The following is a 22629-nucleotide window of genomic DNA, read 5'->3' on the forward strand; positions in this document are numbered from 1 at the left end:
AGCCATCTTAAATAATCACGTATTTGAATTAACTTTTTGGCTAAAAGATTTCAATTTTTTTTTTTTTTTTGTTTACCGACTATGTATTTAAAATCTTATCAATGATTGGAATATTTAAAAATAAACTTAGTAAACAAAAAATATCTTTCAAGTATATTTATTAACGTTTTACATGTTATTTGTGTACGTTTTTTTTTAGTTAAATTTGCAACACTTACCACGCAGATTTATTTCATATGTTTAGTATTAATATTTTAGTTATATGAAGTTATGTTATAGAATTATAATATAATATTATTGCTTAAAAATCTTGTAAATTGTTTAAACTGTTATCATATTTATTTCTGACAGAAATTTTAGGGAAGAATAATTTATATTTTAAACATTAAGGTGATTTTTGGTAGGAGATTTAATTTAGTTTTTTAACAATAATTTGGTGGAATGCAAGAGGAAAAAAATTAAAATGTTTCAATAATTTTATATAGCTAACAAATAATAGTCAAATATTGAGAATATTAACTCAACACTAATGTTTAAAAAAATCTATTTAACTTTATTTTATAATTCAGAAAAGAATGACCGTAATGAATTCAAAAGACATTTGTATAATACCATTTTATAATCATGATATAATTTTAAAAAATATTTTTTTTAATTATATATGAAATATAATTTATACATTTTGTTAACTGACACTTATATTATACTTTTATAGAAAATAAAAATTATCAAAAATAAACGAGCACTTTTTTTTTTTTATAAATATTGAAGTCATTGGGATTAAACTAACCACAAATAATTGTAAATTGTTGTTTAATGTAATAATGTAGTTAAAAAGCTATCAAAATTTTAATATTTAATATACCTACTTAAAAGCTAAATAGAAGAACATTTTTCATCATAGAAATGTATAAATATAAAAATTGTATATTAGAATACTATGTCATATTTAAAAAAAAAAAAACCGCAATAGTTTATTTTAGCCGATCTTATTGATTCAATCATTCTGATACCGAATAAATAATATACAAGTATCTATATATAATTATTTGGTCTCGAGCTCTGTATTTAAACGTATCTACTGTCCATGTGATTAATTATAATATTTTAAACTTACCATGTTTATGGACATGCTGTTTTTTTTATAATTTTAACGAGTTTATCAAAAAAATGTATATTTATAATGACTTTTATGTATAAGTATAAAATATAATGCTGTTAACATCTATTTCAGATCTCGAATATACATTATTCATAAGACCATAAAAATTATTAAAATAATTGTAGGTATATGTATAATGTTATATAATTAATCTATAAATGTCGATATATTCAAAATTTTAATCGTAGATAATAATTGTAATTAATAATAATAATAATAAATACTATTTTTAGACTTTCTTATACGTTATATATTATTTTAATAACCATGGTAATTTTGTGATTTTAACAAACCTAAAGTATTAAAACTTTAAACTACAAGTGGTAAGAAAAAAGATATTAAACAATTTAGTAATACTGTTATAACAGTTTTTGTAAACTAAATATTTTTTATCGTAATATAAAATTACTACATGGCATGATTTTAATTTGGTACTCTTATAATTCATATCACTTTCTCATAAGATATTATTATGTCAAACTTTAATATTTATAATGTTTTGTGTAAATTAACTTGTTTTTAGAGTGGAAAATGTAAATTAAATATTATAACTCGTATTATGTTAACATTAATTTACTCGTTTACAGTAATTTGTTCTAAATCGGGGTTTTACTTATCATACTTGATTATTCTATAGAAATAATCAAAATATGTTAAAAGTAATTCATATGTATAAAAATTGAGTGTTAATTGACCGAGTTAGAGTATATTATAGTCTTTGATTTTTACGAGAATAATACGTATGATTGTAGTTATAATATTATTTTATTAAAATAAGATAAGAAATTGATTATTATAAAAATTGCGAAAAAAATTCAATGGTTTATTTTTTAATTACCTGATATTATATGATAAATTGTGAAATAATAATAATAATAATAATAAAATATTTAAGTAGGAGAAGTATGATATAAACTGTTTGCTATTCAGGATGATTTAATACTTTTGGTAACTATCGCTGATTAACATACGCGGAGTTCATGATTGCAAAATATACTAAAATAGATTTATGAATAACAATTACAAAAAGAAAATTTTATTTATAAGTAAGTATAATTTTAGATTTTAGTTTTCATTTTATATTTTCTGACAAAAAACTTCAACGACGTTCGATTGAATATACTTTTAATTTTTAATCAACGTTGGATTGATTAATGATGTGACTGTTAATAATTTATTGCGTGATTATAGCATCGAAAAACGTATCAAACTCGATCGCTGCTCGAGTTGCATGTATTTTGCTGATAATTGTTTTCCGATTGCTCGAGTTTTTGAAAGTTGAACAAGTTACATTTGAAATTATTTTTATTGCGTTTTCCTAGTGCGATTAAAAAGTTTGAACTCAATTAAAATAATTCAATAAAAGAGTGGAAATTATATTATAAAAATATATACATATATATTATATAGTATATACCATTCAAACAAGGTTACCTTGGTTACGTGTTTTCATTAATTAAAAAATAACCGGACACTGATATTAAAGTAAATGGATTACAATAACGTCTTCGCAAAATTAAGCCAAATTGTTAAAGTTTAACAATTAAAACGATTACCAAATATATGGTATACAAAGCCATGTAGTGTACAAACAGTAATAATTATCAGTACTAAACACAGTTTGTAAAAGGTTTGTTTAACGTTGTCAAATAACTAAATAGACATTGTAATGCGTATTCTGGTATTTACGTGGGTAATATTACAGAATCTGATGGAACAATTATTTTTGGATATTCAATTAATATTTTGCTATGCTAATGTTAGCTCAATCTGAAAATATGAATAATTTGTTTTTGATCTATCTATCCGAATATAAAAATAAATGGTATTCATCGCCAGAAAAATAAACAGTGAATAAATAATATATATTTCTACGTAAATTTAACTTTGATGCAAATAATCAAGTACAATAGTAAAAATATTTTTTTGAATAACTATAGTATAGGTAATATTGTTTTTTCGAAAAGTTCTACAAGTATAAATTGGTCTTCTATAAATTAAACCACATATGTACAGTTAAGCATAATATCTTTTCAAGCTCACACGTCATACGCAATAATTATTGTATTAATTAAATTTGTTAGAATATAGTAATAGTAAGCTTGTTGGTTTTTTTCTTAAAAAAAGAAAACTTAATAATAATATAATAGAATAATAGAATAATGCTGTATTCGATATGCTTTAAGTACGTTCACGACTAGTCTTAAACACACGTATGTGCAGTTTATTATGCAGACATAAAAAGTGCATTGCTGTAGGTATACCTATATCATAATGATGTGCTCACATAACATTATGTAACAGCTTAAAAATAATAAATAAATAACGGTCATGTTTCGTGCTCAGATTACCTTTATAACTATGTAGCTCCCTATATAAATCTTCATCACTGATGAGAGAGACAATTCACATTATGAACTCACGTAGAAATTAACACGTGTTTGTGACAATGAAGTACAAGATGTATAGCTTTCTTAAATGCCACCAGATATAAGGGATGGCCGAATAAGGGTCTCTGCTGCTAAGGATAAAGCAAGTTTCTTGGAAATGCAGATGTCTTTGATAAAACTACTACTCACTGTCTGGTCGGTGCATGACCATCGTGTCGTCTTTTTCACCAGTGCATTCGCATTAACCATATCAGCAATACCTTTCGATACTAGATCCTGCGAATGACATATTATTGATCTTTTTTTACGAGCTAACTGATATTTTGTATTTATTTGGATTGGCGATTTTGAGTTATTAGTTGTTGTTAACTTACTATAGGTACTACAGTATAATTTATGTACAGCTATGAATTTGAAAAAGTGCATGGATATTATATTATATTATTTAACATTAATACCTATAAATATTATTTGTTTGTATAAAAATGTTATTATACGGTGAACACGATCCAATTCTTAAATACACAACCTCGGTAGATATTTGAAGATCGCGAGGAAGGTAATAATGCATATTGTATACTAGCGTTTTATAGGTAGGTATAATTGCCTATAATTAGGTAGGTATAGGGAAAAATTTCCCAAACCTTAAGTTTCTTTATTCAAGTTCACCTATATAACTTGATTTTTTTATTGCCTTATTACAATACAGACGTATATATTATTATGTACAATGTGATTTATCAAACATGCTTAAAATTGTTTTTGTTTAAAAATTAAATTATTCAAAATCTGTTTTTTTTTTTTTTAATTTTCAATTAATATATTTATGATTATACTTTTGAATACATATTATTTAGTATATTCCCTACTTTAAGGATGATCCTTTAGACTCTGGTGATATTAGCTTCTATTTTTCAAACAAGAATCCCACTTTTTACGATAAATTGTTAGGCAGGTATTTATTTTCAAAAATAAATGTACCTAAATAAAAATTTTAATCAATTGTTCCTATATTATTAAAATATATACAACACGGATCATGGTCCTTTAAAAATAATTTGATACTATTATAAATTATAATATAGTATTTGATCTAGTATAAATTATACCTGGGTGGTTTTTACTTATTATCTATAAATGTTAGATTATAATTTATAGCCCATATCAACCATTAAAGTTTTCAAATCAACGTCTACCGAATTTTATATTAACTTATTTCATAAATATAAATAACATACCGATTGTCAGCGCTCGGACTACAGTCACAAATCATTACTTTAAATTATTTAAAATCGTATAATTTTTGAAAACCATTTGCTTGAAGTTTGTTTTAGATAAATCAAAATTAAAAAAAAAAAAAAAAAACCCTGACCAACAATTTACAAAAAGTTGGTTTTTCATTTGAAAAACTAAAGATTATATCGCTACAAAACTATTCATAAGTGGTATAAACAATGCCAAGTATTTGAAAATAGATTATTTCTTCGGTATATTTAAATATTTAGAAAATTAAATTAGAAGAATTCCATTATTTTTCTTTTAAAAAACAAAGGTAGAAAACTTATTTGTTGAAACACTCTGTATAGTGTATATTATAAATATATTAATCATCTTCGAGACTCCGGTAATTATTGTAAGTTTGTTTTTAATCAACCAAGAAATAAAAACCAAACGAATTCAACAAAAAACTCATTATACGTAAATTTAGGTTAAGTTTGGCGACGAAATAATTATCATCATTACTGTAGTACAAAACACCTCTGGAATTGGAAATCTGCCATGGACAGTGTAGGTATATTAAAATAATAAATAAACAGGCTGCTGTTTTTAAGATAAATAATTATTTACTTAAAATCTAGTAATATTTAAAAGAATACATTTAATTTTTATTATTTTTTAATTTTTACTTAATTAAACAACAAACATTTAGTTTTTTTTAGAATTTTTAAACAAATAATAATGTTGGTCCGCTACTCCATTCATCTACTTATAAATAAATATTTAATATTCATATAGTTGCATGATGTTGAAAATTTGCGTGGAAGAAATCGTGAAGAATAAAGAAGAACAAAAATAGTTTGATTCGTCACGAAATCAATATTATTAGTATTAACTAATTATAATACAATTTTATTTAAGAGCTTAGATGTAATCGCGGCAGAAATGATAATATACATAGTTTGAATTAGTATTATTTTTCTATTACAAAAAATCGAATCTCACATTAAAGTATTTTTAGAAATTCGGAAACTAAAAGCTATTTTATAGAGACTTTTGAACTTTGTATATTATTTGAGATAAATAAGACAATCGAAATGAAAATTATCGTCGCGACCTATATAGGACTGTTGTCTTCAAAATTAAAAATTCAATCTCGAGTCATTCGAAATGTGAAATTTCTAATGGTTGTTAATAGTCGATTCTAAGAAAACATCAATTCGACAACTTCGATCACAGTATTATTCAGAGATGAGATAACAAAAAAAAAAAAAAAAAACCGTGGATGTACTCGTTATTTCAGTGATAGAAGGTATTTATCTCAATGGGGATTTTTAGTACTTTCTTTTTACGTTTTATTTTTCAGAAAGCAGATTGTCGATTGAGTTTCGGAAAATAAACACAAGTTTCAAGAATGAAAATTAATGGCCAAAAAAGTATAAGACATTGGTAGAAATTTGCATTATTCACTATATGTATATCTGACCGGGGATGGACTAATTACCTATGACTTATTTTAAAAATTTTGTTTTTTTCAAAACTGAACGTAAACACATCATCATGTCTTATAACTTCAGCCGTTGATCTTAAAACGGTGTCCCGTATAATATGTTCTTATATAATAGTTCCATGATCTAAGTGGAATATATAATATATATATATATATACATATACATCTTTATTATTTTTTAGGAATATTTCGACTATTATTAACTCCTTCCCAATAATTTTCAATTTTCCTGCAATATTTTTGTGTACAGTTCTGCTTATCTGAATATAAAATATTTTGTTAATAATAAATCACAAGAAATACAAACCAAAATCTATTTATTGAAATGTATTGTTCTAATTGATTGTTATAATATCAAAAATCAAAATTTAGAAAAATGTCTTGACAGAAATCACTATTAAAAAAAAAATGAATAATATCCTTCAACCGAAAGTGCCAATGACCAACTACTCATCTGCTTATCGAAAATATTTAAATATATGTACATATATTATAATGTATTTAAGTATATAAAAATAAGTTAGTTCAGTGTTCGATTTTTATATATATTACCGAGACTACGTAAAACAACATTCCGATTTTGCACACGCACACACATATCTTGTCTTTGACTGATAGTCTCGTCAAGTCTTCATTCGAGCGTGAATCGTAAATAAGGAATTAACATGATATAAACCACGACCTTCAAGAGCAAAAGAGAGAAAGAGAGAGGGAGGGAGGGAGAGAGAGAGAGAGAGAGAGAGAGAGAGAAAGAAAAGAAAGAGTGCATGAATGCAGAGTGCGGTAAATGTTTGTTTACAACAAAACGGCGAGCAAGTGTAGTCCTTAAACCAGCGTGCTTAACGTAATATTATAGGTTATAATATAATACGACTGAAGTGTCAGCGGACACTCGTGTGCGCATATTTTTCTCCGCGAACAAAACAGACGGCGTGCTTAGCATAGTAGCCACGTACGGTAGTGCTCTGTGTATAACTACGGAGTGATGTTGGGGTTGAGTTGGCGCGCGTATGTGTTGCAAGTGTGAAGGGCGGGCGGTCGTCTGTCGCGTTCGAGTGCGGGTTTAGCTGATGATTCATTAACGGGGTTGAGGAGGACCGTTCATTAAACCGCGTTGTCAACGTTTCGCGGCGATGCTCCGTTTAACTTTCGCGCTTAATTAATTCTCATGGGCGGTCGTCGGCGGAGTGCGGTACCGCCACCGAAACCGCTCAAACAGAATTAGAAAAAAAACCAAGTGGGTTAGATGAAGATAAAACGAACTAGTGATAGGGTGCAAGGAGAAAGGTAGAGACATCGAGTGAGAGAGAGTGAGAGAGAGCGAACCGACGATCGCGCCCGGGGAGCACGGGACGATGACGTTGATGGTAACTGCAGCGGATGGGGTAGGGGGGTTAGGGGGTGTGAGTGAAAAAAAATGATTTCGCATAATGTAAAACCGTTTAAAAATATGTAAAAAATAAAGTAAAAACACTTGTCAGCAGATTATCGGATGAAAACTCGAGTAATGTTTGAGGGAGTGCGTAATACATTTATACGCTCATACATATTTTATATTAGGTATGTATATACAAGATATACATTATATCTGTATATATATATACGGAATCCGTTAATTTTTTTTCTCGTTTGCCCTTCTGCCAAAAACCATAAACTCCGTTTCGTGCCAAACCCAAAACGGAAACATTTGTCCCAAAATTTAATAACTCTGTTGCAGTGTATAACAATAATAATATTATGATACAATAGTATAATACGTATATAATATATATAGAACAGTGGCCGTATATTATATTTTATTACCGCGCGGATACACTTAATTACTTTCATTGTCGTCGTTTTCATCGCTGTTATCGTGCGCTTGAAACTCAACAATTAAAAACCTCACAAAAGTCACACACCGATCTGAATGCTAATTGAAACTGCGTATGCATACGAATCCGATGTCGCACTTAATCTATCAGAAGTCGGTGTTAGTACCTAGTCCATTGGTTGGAATTTTATCTATGGTTTTTTCGAGTTCGGCTACTGGCAAAAAGTTCTGGGTTTTGACACGGCAATTATAAGATCAAAAATTTTAGTTCCAATTGTTCGCAATATGAAGATCTACTTTTATTAATATTTGTTACCAATTCAAACTATTTTACAGCATGATAGTGATTTATCCGTTTTAAAATTAAATCGGCCGCTGAATATACCTAATATTATGTTGAAATAAAAATTATCTGCACAAATTATATCTGTTATATTATAACTCATTATAATTCAATATTGGAATATTGTATGTGATTTGATTATAAATCGATTTTTAGGATTTAAATTTTTTTCCATTGAAAAGTTAAGTAGCGTTGTACATTCCTCATGACGTACGACACTGATATATTATTTTTATTATTTAAAATATGGAAATTCATCATATATATTAAATATATAATGATTAAAATACGTAAATTTTATGTGGATACTTTATTGAAAGGCGAAAGTCATCCAGTGACCGAACCTAGAACCTAGAATATTGATATCTCAGATTTCTAGTATACATAATTAAACTATTACGATATTTTAGAGTTACGTGTTGTGTCAAATAATTTTAAATAGTGTTATACAAATTAATTTGTTTTTTATGCGGCACATGAATATGCGCAGTTCACTGTAATCTGTAATAACCGTTGCATTATTAAAACGCAATCATTTTCTCAACCAGAAATATTTATCGCAATTTAAATATTAATATTTTTTTTTTATTATTACTTTTAGAGTAGAAAAAAATACGTATAAACAATTTAATGAAAATGCAAACTTTTTCAACCAAAGATTACTGATTATTATCGTTAATATTTATTGCATAAAACATAAAAGGTAATGTACGTTCCTGGCGAGCATCGATATAACTAAAGCGTCTCGGTCATTTAAAATGTAAGCGAAACCGATGACAAAAGTATATAAATTACATTATAATATTATTGTAATTTATGTATACAGATATAAATAATATAATATATATATATATTATTTTTTTATCAAAAGTTGATTAATTTTTTTTTCTTAAAAAGCAGTTTCATTCGGAGTATTCAGGTTCCGAGTCAAACGCCATCAACAATATATTTTTAATACTACATACTATTGTATATTTAACTCGAATTTTTTTGGGTTAATAATAATATAGTGGCCGTGTTAGGTGTTTCAAATAATTTATAAATTTTCACACGCATCGTACAATTATTTGAACACAGGAATTTAAATGTCTGTATAATTCATTTAATAATTGATCTGAAACGATAGAGACTGAGAGGAAAAGAAATAGAACGAAACGTGATAACTACCATTTTTTTCTCTATGCGAGTTTTTTACTCTCATTTCCTTACGAGATTAATAGAATTATCAGACATCTACGCGAGACGTGTTCAGTGTTTTAAGACGGTTGACATTTTGCTATGCAAATAATAGTTAGGATTCTGAGGTCACAGAAGAGTCGACTTTTGTTTGGGTAAGAAAGGTGGTGAGTTCGTGCCATAAATTTGAAAATTATTCTTTCACGCGTGGACATGGAAATCATAGTTTTTCACCACAGACCTGAACGAGACATCGTTGTCGCAACTCGCAGTTGTGACGATCGTCTTTCAAAGGCTTAGGCATGGCGCGTTTAATATGATGGTTTTAATTTAAGTGTAAAACTGTTGTATAATTTTAATGGGAATTGTAATTATGTGATATAATGCGATTATTTTAACGGCAAACAAGAAACACTCGTTTTATTAAAAAGTATCAAAACTTTTGGAAATATTTTTTTAAACTTAAGATAAGTGGAGTGATTGTATCACATTACATTTCAACTCTCCCTTTTTGAAAATTAAACACATTTTACAATATATATCTTTATATTATACTCTTTCAAAATTGGATTTTTATTTGCTGAAATGTACTAAAAAATCAGAAAAGATTTCGTCTTAGAAATATTAAATTTAACGTATGTAATCACTCAAAGAACTATAAAACCAAAGAAAAATGTTAATAAGACATACATTAATTTTAAAAAAAGAAAGTTTTTTAAAAACTTTAACCTTTGTAGAAAATTATGAATAAAATATTTATCGTAGACGATTAGTTTTGTGTATAATATGTTTATACACATAGTTTGTTTGCCATAATGCGCCATCACTATCGGAAATAACAATATTAAAAATTAAAAATTAAAAATTATATTATTTTATATTTAATTGATTTTTTTTTTTACATAATAATATAGTTAGCGCCGGGGCATCATTTTAGGTGGAGGTAGACCAGGACAAATGCTTCATTCTTAAGAAATTGAATTGAATTAAGCTCCTCGATCAATTTTTAAAATATGTTGTTAGGAAAAAATATTAAACATGCAGATTTCCTTAAAAACTTGTTGTACAATTTTTTATCGATAATTTAAGATTAAAAAAAAATCACATTTACGAAAAATCAATCTTCACATAAATATTATATTTATATTTTGTTGTTTATTTATGATGTTATTGTATAAAATTCAATATAATGTAGTATATTTTATATTTATTATAGTTTCCAGTTATAATTTGGACTTTGTCTGATAATATAGATGGCATATTTTGAGCTCTTTCATGACATTTGTAATTTGTTGTTAAGCTATTATTAATTAAAATGTATATGAAGTGCGTAAAACGTTATGATAAATAATTATTAACCTACAATGGAAATAAACTTGCACTCTGTAACTGTAATAAAAATGAAACATTTTATTGCAAAGGAATTACTCAAATAAATATTAAATAAAAAATGTCTAAAACTCCAAAAACAAGATTCACAATATTTATTATTTACATGCTCACATAAAATTTTTGAACATTTTGAACTAGTACAATCTAAATAAAATATGGTATTTCATTAAATAATAGCAAACAAAAATATTTTAAAAGTACCCAAAACTTATCCATCAGTACAACTATTTAAAGAATTTAAATTACTAAATGTTAAACTTCTATATCATAGTAAATCCTTTAAAAATAAAATGATTATAAACAAATATTACCTATTGTCATCTCTATCATAGTTTAATAATACCCCATATTCATACCACTAAGCCACTATTAGGTATAACAATATTTTATATTAAGTGAATTAAAGTTACTTAATAAAGTTTCAGTCAATATAGTAATCGGAAAATAAACATAATATTATATACTTAAACAATCACGATGTACTGTCGTTATATTACTTTAACAACTTAAATAAATTATATAATTTTATTAGTGATTATTTGTATAACTATATGCTATTAGGTTTTAATATATTTTCAATAAGTCTCAAATTGTAGTTGATGAAAAGTTTGCATTTTCTTATTCAATATCATCGATATAGGTAATAGCGAAAATAATAAATATATGTTTGTAATATTATCTCCTCAACTCGTATAGTATATTATAATCTATATTTTTAAAATTTATTTATGAAGTATCATCAATATACGAAAATAAAATTGTTTTTGAAGAAAATATAAGATAAATGAAGTTAATATTTGAATCCCACCTACCTACCATATAGCATCAAAATTACATGGAGCCGTGGTCGTTTGACGTTTTTTGATAAGTGAACCGTAAATGATAACCAATTAATGATTCTTATCCGTTTTTTACCACAAAGAATTATTTTCCTATAGCTATCAATACATAACTGGTTTTTTTCGATTCAGCAAATTCACCCTCATAACCAAAAGTTAAAATTACGCCCGCGAGGCAGCGTTCACAAATCGCATAACCATCACGAACGTCGTTCCGCAGTTCACGGACACTGCCGCTAAATCGCGTAATCCTCTTTTCTAAGTTTTTTTTTTTTTACCACTGTGAAAGAGTCCTCGAAAAGTTAGGAACACATGAGTAGCGTTTCTGAGTATAATAATATATAGATACTTATTGTCATGTCATATAATAGTTAATGCTACTCTGTCCGAGGTGGGCTGGATAACGTTATCGTCGGCTGCCAGGGATTTCTAGGTTTACCGCTGCTCGAATTCTTACATTACAAACGCCTTTTTTTCCGACTCCCCCCCTACGATAAATCATTTTATATCGAAACACGCGCCTAGTTCTGTTCGTGGGGTCGATGAGGTAACACAAATTTTTCGGTTTAAACCGGATTACCAGTTGAATTATTATTGCTCAAATCGGTTTTTAAATAAATTGAACAGCTAGAACAGCTCGAATTTAATATGGATACTTACACGTGTACATTAAATATTAAAAATTAAATTGTAATAGTATATTACTTCACTAATCCTTAATCCTGCTGAAATATATCCACCATCGTAAATCCGAATACTAGTCTACAATCTACATATTGCGCATACCATCTGAACGATGAAGTATAATATGTTTTTATATTCAGTGGAGAAAAAAAAACAAAAATTGATTTTCCGATTATTAAAGACTTTAATTATTGCGCATCTGTCCTTATATTAATCAATATTTTATACATACCTTTATTAATAATTTAAAGTACAATATTTTATAATTAATAGAAATAAAACTAAACAAAATTAATTATCACAGACAATCATTGCATTTTTTTTTTATCTACAGAGTATTATTAATAATTTTAACTAACAAGTTTTTTGTATAGTCGTAAAACATACTGTATTTATATTTTATTTTATGACCGATAATCATCATTAATTCTTATTAGTATGTAATCGTATTGTAAATTCAATTAATGTACATTGTATACTTGTTGAAATTTATCAATTTTAAATATTATTTATGTAATCTATTTTTACTTTAATTATCTATTAATGTCATATTGTTATATAAAATGTACATAATTATATTAAATATTCGTGGATTTATGGTTTCTAGCAGTTGGATCAGCATAATAATATATAGTTCTGCTATCTAATCAGTGACTTTCAGAACACAAACGTCAATGATGTGGATTGTGAAAAAAAAATGAGTTCTCGTTAAAAAAAAAAAAAAGCCGTAACAGATAAATATTAAATTTTTTAAATATAGTATTTTAATAGGTAACTACTACAAATATTAAATCCTAAAAGCTTTTAAAATACACCCAATTACAAGTATAAGTTTAGCTGCCAGCGAAACGACCTGCAGAGATTTGTTTTTGAAATTATTAAGGGTGGACAACGCAACTGGTAGACGAAATGCATCCGAGAAAACTAAAATATATATTCATACTTTCACTCTCTTACAATTTTCAAAATACGACGAGAATATACGCGATAACAATAACTCGAAAGCACTTCGACACTCGACACGCACCACCTGATATTGCGTATATTATATAAGTTACAACAAGTAGCCGAATACCTCCGTCGTGTATATATACCTATAGCCGACGCGCAAATAGTTTTCTCGATTCGTCGGGCGGTGTATTAGAGCTCACGCGGCGAATAGCGAAAATTCTTCGACAAAGTTTTTCTCGCATTTTTCAGACGTCTCTCGTCGCGCTCAATGCACGCTCCCTGATCAAGGTATACATAACAATATCGTGTACACGGACGATGTTCGAAATTTATTGTTTATTATGAACTCCGTACGCGCGCGTATATACTCGAAATACTTTGGTGCGAGTAAACTGATGAACGTATACTATTTTTCGACAGGAGACAGAAAAATAATAAAACAATATAATGATGATGATGATAATAATAATATGAAAACAATGATTATTATTTTACGTACCGATTATATGCCTTGTCCCCATCACATGCTCCGAAACGCATTCCATTCGAAAACATCAAATAACGACATCGGCGATAGCTATGATGATCATAATATTAACGGTAACGACTATATCTAAATAATATAATTTTTAACATTTTTTGTGCGACAGTCATATTATACCAACAGCGTGCATCGATATACCAGGATTTCAGTGCTTCGAGGCAACAGATGTTTTTATTCGGCACTTCGTTCACGAAAATAATATATAATCCTCTTCGGTATTGAAAGGCAAAAATATGCATCGTATCATAGCCCGCGGCCGTAATATGAAAATCTCAAAACATCGTTTGCATTTTTTTGTTTTTTTTTCTTGTATTTATCTAGTACCTACGCCTTACTTCCGTTTTTAGTTAAGCAAGTCAGTTTCTGCATTAATATGATCTTTTGTACCTATAGGCACCTTTTATGACTTATTACTTTCTGTCTCTGTACTCTGTAGTTCACTAAATATCATGTACAACGTTGGTGTTAGAGTGAAATACACAACGTCAATGTTTGATAAACATTTCTGTCGTTTGTACAAAAAAATAAATAAAATAGTTTAGTCAATTTACGTATTTTTTGTATTAATATAAATTACCAATTTCAGCAGTACATGTCATTAGATAAATTGTAATATCGTTATACATTTCTTAAATTTACATGTTAATTCGAATTTGTATGTATATTTTATACGCATTATATTTATTTTTATAATAGATAACAATTTTTTTTTTTATATAAGGTTATGTAAATTACTAAATTAGTTTGTCTGATTAAATTTTAGTTTTTTTTTTAATTAGATCTGTTTTTAGTGTCAGTATTGTTGAATATTCTTTGTTTGATCCAATCTTGACTGTATTTAAACAGTTTGCAATAATGTGCTTAATAGATAGATTAATTTCAAGGTTTAAGCATAGGGGGATACTTTACTAGTAGCCATCAAGAACCAATGATTGATTCTGGCATATAGGTTAGCCAAATGTATTCAAACAGGTTTTATCCGAGGTAAGCTTAAAGCCTATTTATAAGGGTCTCGGTCATATAGGAAAAAAATTTCAATAAATAATTTTCTCAACGTATAAATCGAAAAAAAATCTACTATTTTATTGTGTATATAGTTTTCCAAAATGTTTCACATAATTAATATTATCTTATTATATTACATTACATAATTAAAATAATATCAAAATCATAAATTAACGTAAAAAAAAAATAATAATAATAATAACATCTAGATATATTGGCATGTTGCACGCAATCGATAATTAATTTATAAACACTCTATGCTCCCAAATACAAAGTTATTTTTGATACTGTGGAAAACAAGCAAATGGACATTAAAATATTTAAATAGGTATATAATTTTTTTTATTATATTTTCACGACATTCTATTTGAGAAATATTAAAATAAACGTTAGTCACTTATCGGTAAAACTTTTAAATAAAAAGTGTCAACAGCTAATAATAATGTTAATAATGGGGAAACACTTTGTAATACAAATACATATAATACAATTAATTTTTAAAAACTGTTTTCAAAAATGCAGTCTATTGCAGATATTTATGCTCTATATGCTTTTCCAAGTCACTTACTCAATAATCGAAATCGTCAAACGTGTACTCACGTAAATTTCATAATATGCAATCACTTTAAAAGTTTGAATATCGTTTTTTTTTTTATTTAATTACCAGAATTACCATATAAGTACGGTTGGCATGGATTCCATTTTACAATAAATTACAAATTTGAATGCAGCACTTTCAATACTATGTAGTTAGTTGTATTATAAAAGTGAATCTATTATCACACTTATTTTACCAAGATTATTTTTATAATTTTTTACACCGATGTTTTTTTTCAAAATTTTAAAGCAAGGTATGACTATTTTTAAATTAATATATTTCACTTATTCGTACCTCGATTTTAAAATAAAATACTAATTACAAGAAAAAAAACAATATTATTACCTTTGAATTTAATAATTGATAAATTATTCTTTTTTACATTATGTGAGCCTCTATCAGGGAACGGTAATTATCACTTAACGTACAGAAATCCTAGTTTTTTTTGTTTTTTGTATCACTATTATTATAATTGCGGGCACGCGGCCTGCAATTCGAGGGTTCGTTGTCGTCGGATTATATGCGAAGTGTAATTTGTAGAGTAAATTTCCGTTTGTATTTTTTCGTTAGCGCCGAGAAACTTTATTTCTATTGTTGTATATACATATTTATATTCGCAGAGACCTTTAAGTGAGCCAGTCGACGACGGGCACGCAATAGAAATCTCAATATATGCGACTGTTGTAGTAATAATAATAATAATTATAATAATATGTGTTGCAGACGGACACCGATGGTCTTAATTTCTTCTGCTTTTTTCTATCCCCGCCTTTCCGACTCTTGAAAGCTCTCGGCATGTTTTGGGCACGGCGACGACGTATAAATATTAAATAATATATATAATTACGCGCGAGGCTCATTTTAATTCGGACCGCGTTTACGAGGTGAAAAGTTTTTTCTCGCTCTCTCGCACTGCAATCGCTCGCTCAGTGCGCGCGTTCCTGCTGGAAACGGTCGAATAAAATATAAAGTTTTAAAAGTTTTCCGACAGTTTTCAACCTCCCAGACATGGTCGATGAGGGAGAGAGACGTTCCGGGTGTGTGTAAGTGTGTGTGTTTATTATATAATAATATTATAAGTACCGTCTCGTAAGTCCGTGTACGTCTGTAAATATATTATATCATAGTGCGTATCTACCGCAATCAAAGGGATTCCGATGTTGACGATGTTATGTGAACTACATCATAATATAATAGTATTATGGTGGGCCGTGTCGAAATCCCACCGTTTTGAACCGTTTCAAATGTTGAAAAACGTTTTGTGACGCGACAAGCGCAGCTAAACATAATATCGTACTCGTAACGTTTGAGTGCACCGTCGTCGTTTGAGTACCGTCACCGCTGTTGCACATATAGTTTGAATAATATAGTATGTTTCGTTTTTTATGTATAGAACGGGAATTTCATTGAGCCCTAGGTAATTCATTGATTTTTAAGTTTAGTTTTGTGATTTGTTTAATCACGCGTATTATTTGCGTATATTTCCCCTCAATTGGTCCATCCAGCTTCCTCAAAACATACAATGTTTGTTTTTTTCAATAGTCCCGTGAAATTTGTATACATTTGTGCCATCATTTTTGAAACTTATACGCAGAAAGATTAAGGGACTGGAAAATATGTTCACTAACATACATTAAAATTTTGATTGTTTTACAAACAAAACTCTGTCTTTTTTTTTATTTTGCACATTTTTACAATAGAGAGGTGAGCTGTATTTTATCTACGAGTAAAATCAAAATAAATTTTTCATAATATACCTACACTAATTATTTGCAAGAAAAAAAATCAAAATTTGGGTTTTTAAAAGCATTAAGAATTTTTAAAATACACGTTTACCAGTATTATTTATAATGTATACAAATGTACAAATTATACAATGTCATTGATAGGGCTCTTAAGGTTTTTGAAGTTTGGTGAAAAATTAACCCGGACATCATTTGATCAACGAATGTTTTCAAAAATAACACTACTGAGATAAAAAGAAAAATAGGAAATGTTGATTTACAACATTAATATTAATAATAATCATTAGAATTATTTATACCATTAAATATTCATTAGATTTTTAGAAATATATTAAATATACAAGCTTGGTTCGATTTTTCGAACTTGAAGAGTTTCACTTACCTTTGCTACTTCGCAGATTAGACCCTAAAAATGTTTATACTAATCAATAATCATAAACAGTATAAATATTAATGTGTGTAATTAAAGACAATAATATGTCGTATAAATTGCAATCAATTTTTAAAAACTTACCAACTGCGCTTGACACTAATATAACCATCGAAGTTTTAATTACTTAAAAAAATAATGCTCTATCGACTATTATGGCTGTCAAAACTTAACACTTAAATTATATTTATTATTATTTGTTATTATTTTTATAACTCATGAGAAATTATCATTTTAGTTATTGTAGGTAGATAATGTCAATAACACTTATACTTTAAAGTTAAAAGTGTTATTATTTGGCCGACATTGAAAATTGTTTTGAAAGTCATGAGCTCATCTGAACTTTTACAAAAATAAAATTGATGAGTTATCTGATTTTAAGGACTCTATAGAAATTGTCATATAATCATACACGAAATTGAATAATTCCGCAGACCCACGCAACGGAACACTATGTCCAGACAGAGGTCTTTGAACTTTAGAAACACCAGTCTTTCGCAAACATATTTGAAATTATTTGTTGATGTAGCGATCATATCATATACTATTATAAGCATAATATCAAACATGCAATGTTATATAATTTTAGTATATATATTATGTATTTATCGTATATACTGTTTTGAATACGATTTATATGTCAAAACACGAATTTGACTTTCGATTGATGTATGTTATATCATTATTCCAATGTTATTATGGACTGAGTTTCGAATTTACTTGTTTAATTATATTATTTACTTATACACTTTTTGCACCATACATATATGATCATATGACTTGGGAAAAAATAGTGATATTTTTAATATAATTTTTTATAATAATTATAATAATCAATTGTAAAAGTAACAAATAATGTCGAGGTGACACGTACATAATAAAATATGTAATACAACGTCCATTATTTTAATTTGTAATTCATATCACGGTATATAAGTCTAGGAAGTATTTTTTGCTTCAAAATCGATTATAATATTCATTTATTATTATTATTATTATTATTATCGTGAAATTTAAATATTCCATAAAAAAAAAAAAATACTATAAAAATCTGGTATACACGAGTTGCAGGCTTTTCGAAAACAAAAAATAATATAATTCCCGTATACGTGCACAAAGTTAATATTAGTGTTTTATAATGAACTATTATCTAAAGAAATATTTTAGCAAACGTTTATATTTTTCATCATAATGAGTGTTTACTGTTAAAAAAATCACAATCTAATAAATATTAACATTACTATCGAAACTTCTAGGTTGAACTGCAATTTATATACCGAGTGTAGTGTTGAAACGTTCGGCATTCACCTAGCTAATTAGAAGATATTCATCAAGTCTACTTTTGAAATTTTTATTTTTATTATTTCAACGAGTATCATAATATTCGTCATAATTTTTTACCAAATTTATGTGGGTCCATATGACTCAATTATTTGTTTAAACTTATTTTAGATGCATGTAGAAATGAAAAAGATATTTCTTTAAATTACAATACTTACTATACATTAACAAATTGAAAAATATGATTTCTTTCAAACACGAAATCTAAGTAATACGAATTTTCGTTTCAAGTTGTTTAAAAGTCACATTTTATCGGTTGTCCTCGGAAAATTGAGCGATATAATAGAATTACATTGGTGGTGCTATCTATCTGATACTTAGATTGACTTTTGAAAAGAAATGTTTAATAAAACCCACTCAAAAAACTGTTTTAAAAATCTGTACTGTTTACATTTTTAGTTTTTTATTCTAGGACGGAAAAACACTATATAAACCAAAATACACTAAATTTGTCCACAAATTAAGGTAAACTGATTTAACCGTAAAATAAGGTGCCATAATTTATTTTTTTGTTAATTTTTTTCTGGCACCGATCTCGAGCACATACAGTGGAGAGTTAACGTATTGCACGTTTTCGTACAGTCACTACAATGTCGTCAACTCGACCTACTAAGGATTTACCACTCCTGGTCGTCGTGTATATTATTACGGTAATGAATTTAAATTGAAAACTGAAAAACGCGTAAATTTAATATTTTAATATAATAATAATTTAGCGCATTGTCCAGCTAGCGACAGAAATGTGCCGATTTTCCCAGGATTATGCAAAACGTATAATGGTAATTTAATCCATGTCGTCTGCAAATGATGACTTATTAAAATTCGGTGTGTTACGCGTATTCTATGCCTATTCATAATATATAATATATATATATTTGACGACCGTACCGTCATGTGTATATAGTTATCGTGACATAGCACCGAGTTGACTTTTGATTATGTACATATATTATACTGAAGTTATTGCTTATCATATTACACTATATATTGTGATGGCAGGTGGGTCAAGATAAATTATCTAGACGAAAATAGTCCGGCCATTTCAGGTTTACGATGAATTGTGTTACTTTAACACGACTCAACCACCTATAACCATCAATGGTCAAACAATTAATTACTACGATTGACTGGTGTTTGAATTATTTAAGAGTTGTAATGCCTATATAAAATTATTAAAAGTCAATCAAATATTGTATTCGATAATATTCACTGAATTTGTACCCAAACTATTTTTATTTAATAATACGGGTGAATATATAATATCATTGATGGTCAAACAAAATTATGGAGTTTGATTTGATTTTATGATATTAGGTAAAAGAGAATAACCAAAGTACCTATTTTTCGCAATAACGAAAAAAAAAAATTTTATTTTTGTATTATAGGCAATGAATTTTAATTTAAATAATTAATGAATATGAAATATTATTTTTTTTTAACTTAAATTAACAGAAAATAAAAAATATATATAATTTATATAATCAATAATCATTATCTAATTTTTAATACATACTATCAATGAATTTTAAAAACATATTCATTTTTAGGTAATAACATTTTTATATTTTACTAACAACATTTTTTATTTTCAGCAATTCAATACATTTATATTTTACTTAATGCTATTTAATTTTCATATTATTATGATATTTTATAAAGCATATTATTAAGCTAATTTAGAATTCTTGGGCTCTCAGTAGGACTCAGTAGTCAGTACTCATAAGTATATGAAATCAAATTAAATTATAAAAAAATTATTTTAAAATTGTAAATGGTATTATATAGATAGTATAATATATATGTTTAATCAAGGATTTTTAATACATTAAATTCCTATCTTCATTCAAAAAGGTAAAATATTTTTAAAAAAAAAAACACTATAATACCAAAAACCTTAATAATAAATACATTTTATATTTGTTTTAAATTAAAATATATTTATTTTATACATATATTTCTGAAAACGTTCATAATTTTCAAGATAATGGTAGTATACTGTTAAAATAATGATTTCTACATTATAACGATTATTAATTGCAATTATGTTTATTATCGTTATTATAATATAGTATGGTCGCGGATTTTCAGTCGAAACCAATTTCAAGGGTGTTAAGGTGTATAGCGCCGCTCGTTATTACTACGTTATTATATAATGATAATAATATATTTTTGCGACGTTAAAAAGAATTTATATATACGAAAACTTCAGTTTGATATTTTTTACACTTTTAATTGAACGCTTTACGTCATCGTCATTTTTTTTTTCATAAATCACGCAATCCACGTTTTGACGTAGAATGTTCGTTACAATTTCCTACATCAAATAGTTTTAGTTTTGTCAAGCGCGCGTTCTCCTATTTTTTTCCTTATTCTTACCCTGTTACCGTTTCCAGTGACCGAACTAAACGTGTCTTTTTATACGATTTAAAATTGCGTCCGCGTTGTCGGATTCTTTTGATATAATATTTTTGCGTTAGACAAAAAATACGGAGTAGTAATATAATAGTGTACGCGTGTATATACTTTTTTTCAAAAGTTCATTCGCACAAAACTGTGTGTGTGTGTTTTTCTAACCATTAAAAAAAACTAGTCTTGTATGTGTGTCGAGAAAGGGGGGTTAGTATACAGAGTCGAAATACGCTCTAGAAAACACGTATAAAGTGTAAATGTGATGACATTTTTACAAACATTAAATCTCGTGTGTCTCTTCGAAATCGTTTGAAACTATATTTTATACTAACTATTAAAATAGTATCCTGGATAAATATAAAATTCAGTCGTTTTATTTAGTGCGGTCGCGCGATGGAGGATCGTGTTAAATGCGGTTGATGAGATACAGATAGAGAAGACGCTGATAAGTTATAGTAGTGACTTTGTAGATATACTTATAACGTCGTAAAAATCCCTGCCGTTTTACGATTTCCATTCTAATTGGTTTTGCTGCGTAGTATCGTATATATGCGCGTTACCGGAATTAAAAATAAAAACTGAATTGCTTCTGACGATATACCGGCTGCTATATCAATTGTTTTTCGAGTTTTTATTTATATATTATAATTATATGTTTATCGACGAATTTAACTCGGTATAGTATGTCGACTATTTAATAACTCAATAATTTAATTTAAATGTCCGTAGTGGAAATATACGTTGCATATAGTATTATCATTTGAAAAATATATTTTATATTTTTTGGTTTTTATTTGGTTTAAAATTTACAATCACTAAAATATACACTCATCATGAACATCCTTCCAAACCAGGACAGGACGAATAACTTTCCGAGTATAATTCGGTGAGCCAGACCATATTTTGATAGTACATTATATTTGCCCTAAACCATTTTAACATACATTTTTTCTTCTAAAAACAATTATTCATATGTAGTGCCATCATTTATTTTATGATACTAAAATGAAAATGCATGTTAAAACACAAACAAGCTCATTGTAAATATATTTATTGATAGGAATATTAGGAATGATATT

The sequence above is a fragment of the Aphis gossypii genome, chromosome 2, assembly GCF_020184175.1.
Source record: "Aphis gossypii isolate Hap1 chromosome 2, ASM2018417v2, whole genome shotgun sequence".
NCBI classification, from domain to species: Eukaryota; Metazoa; Arthropoda; class Insecta; order Hemiptera; family Aphididae; genus Aphis; species Aphis gossypii.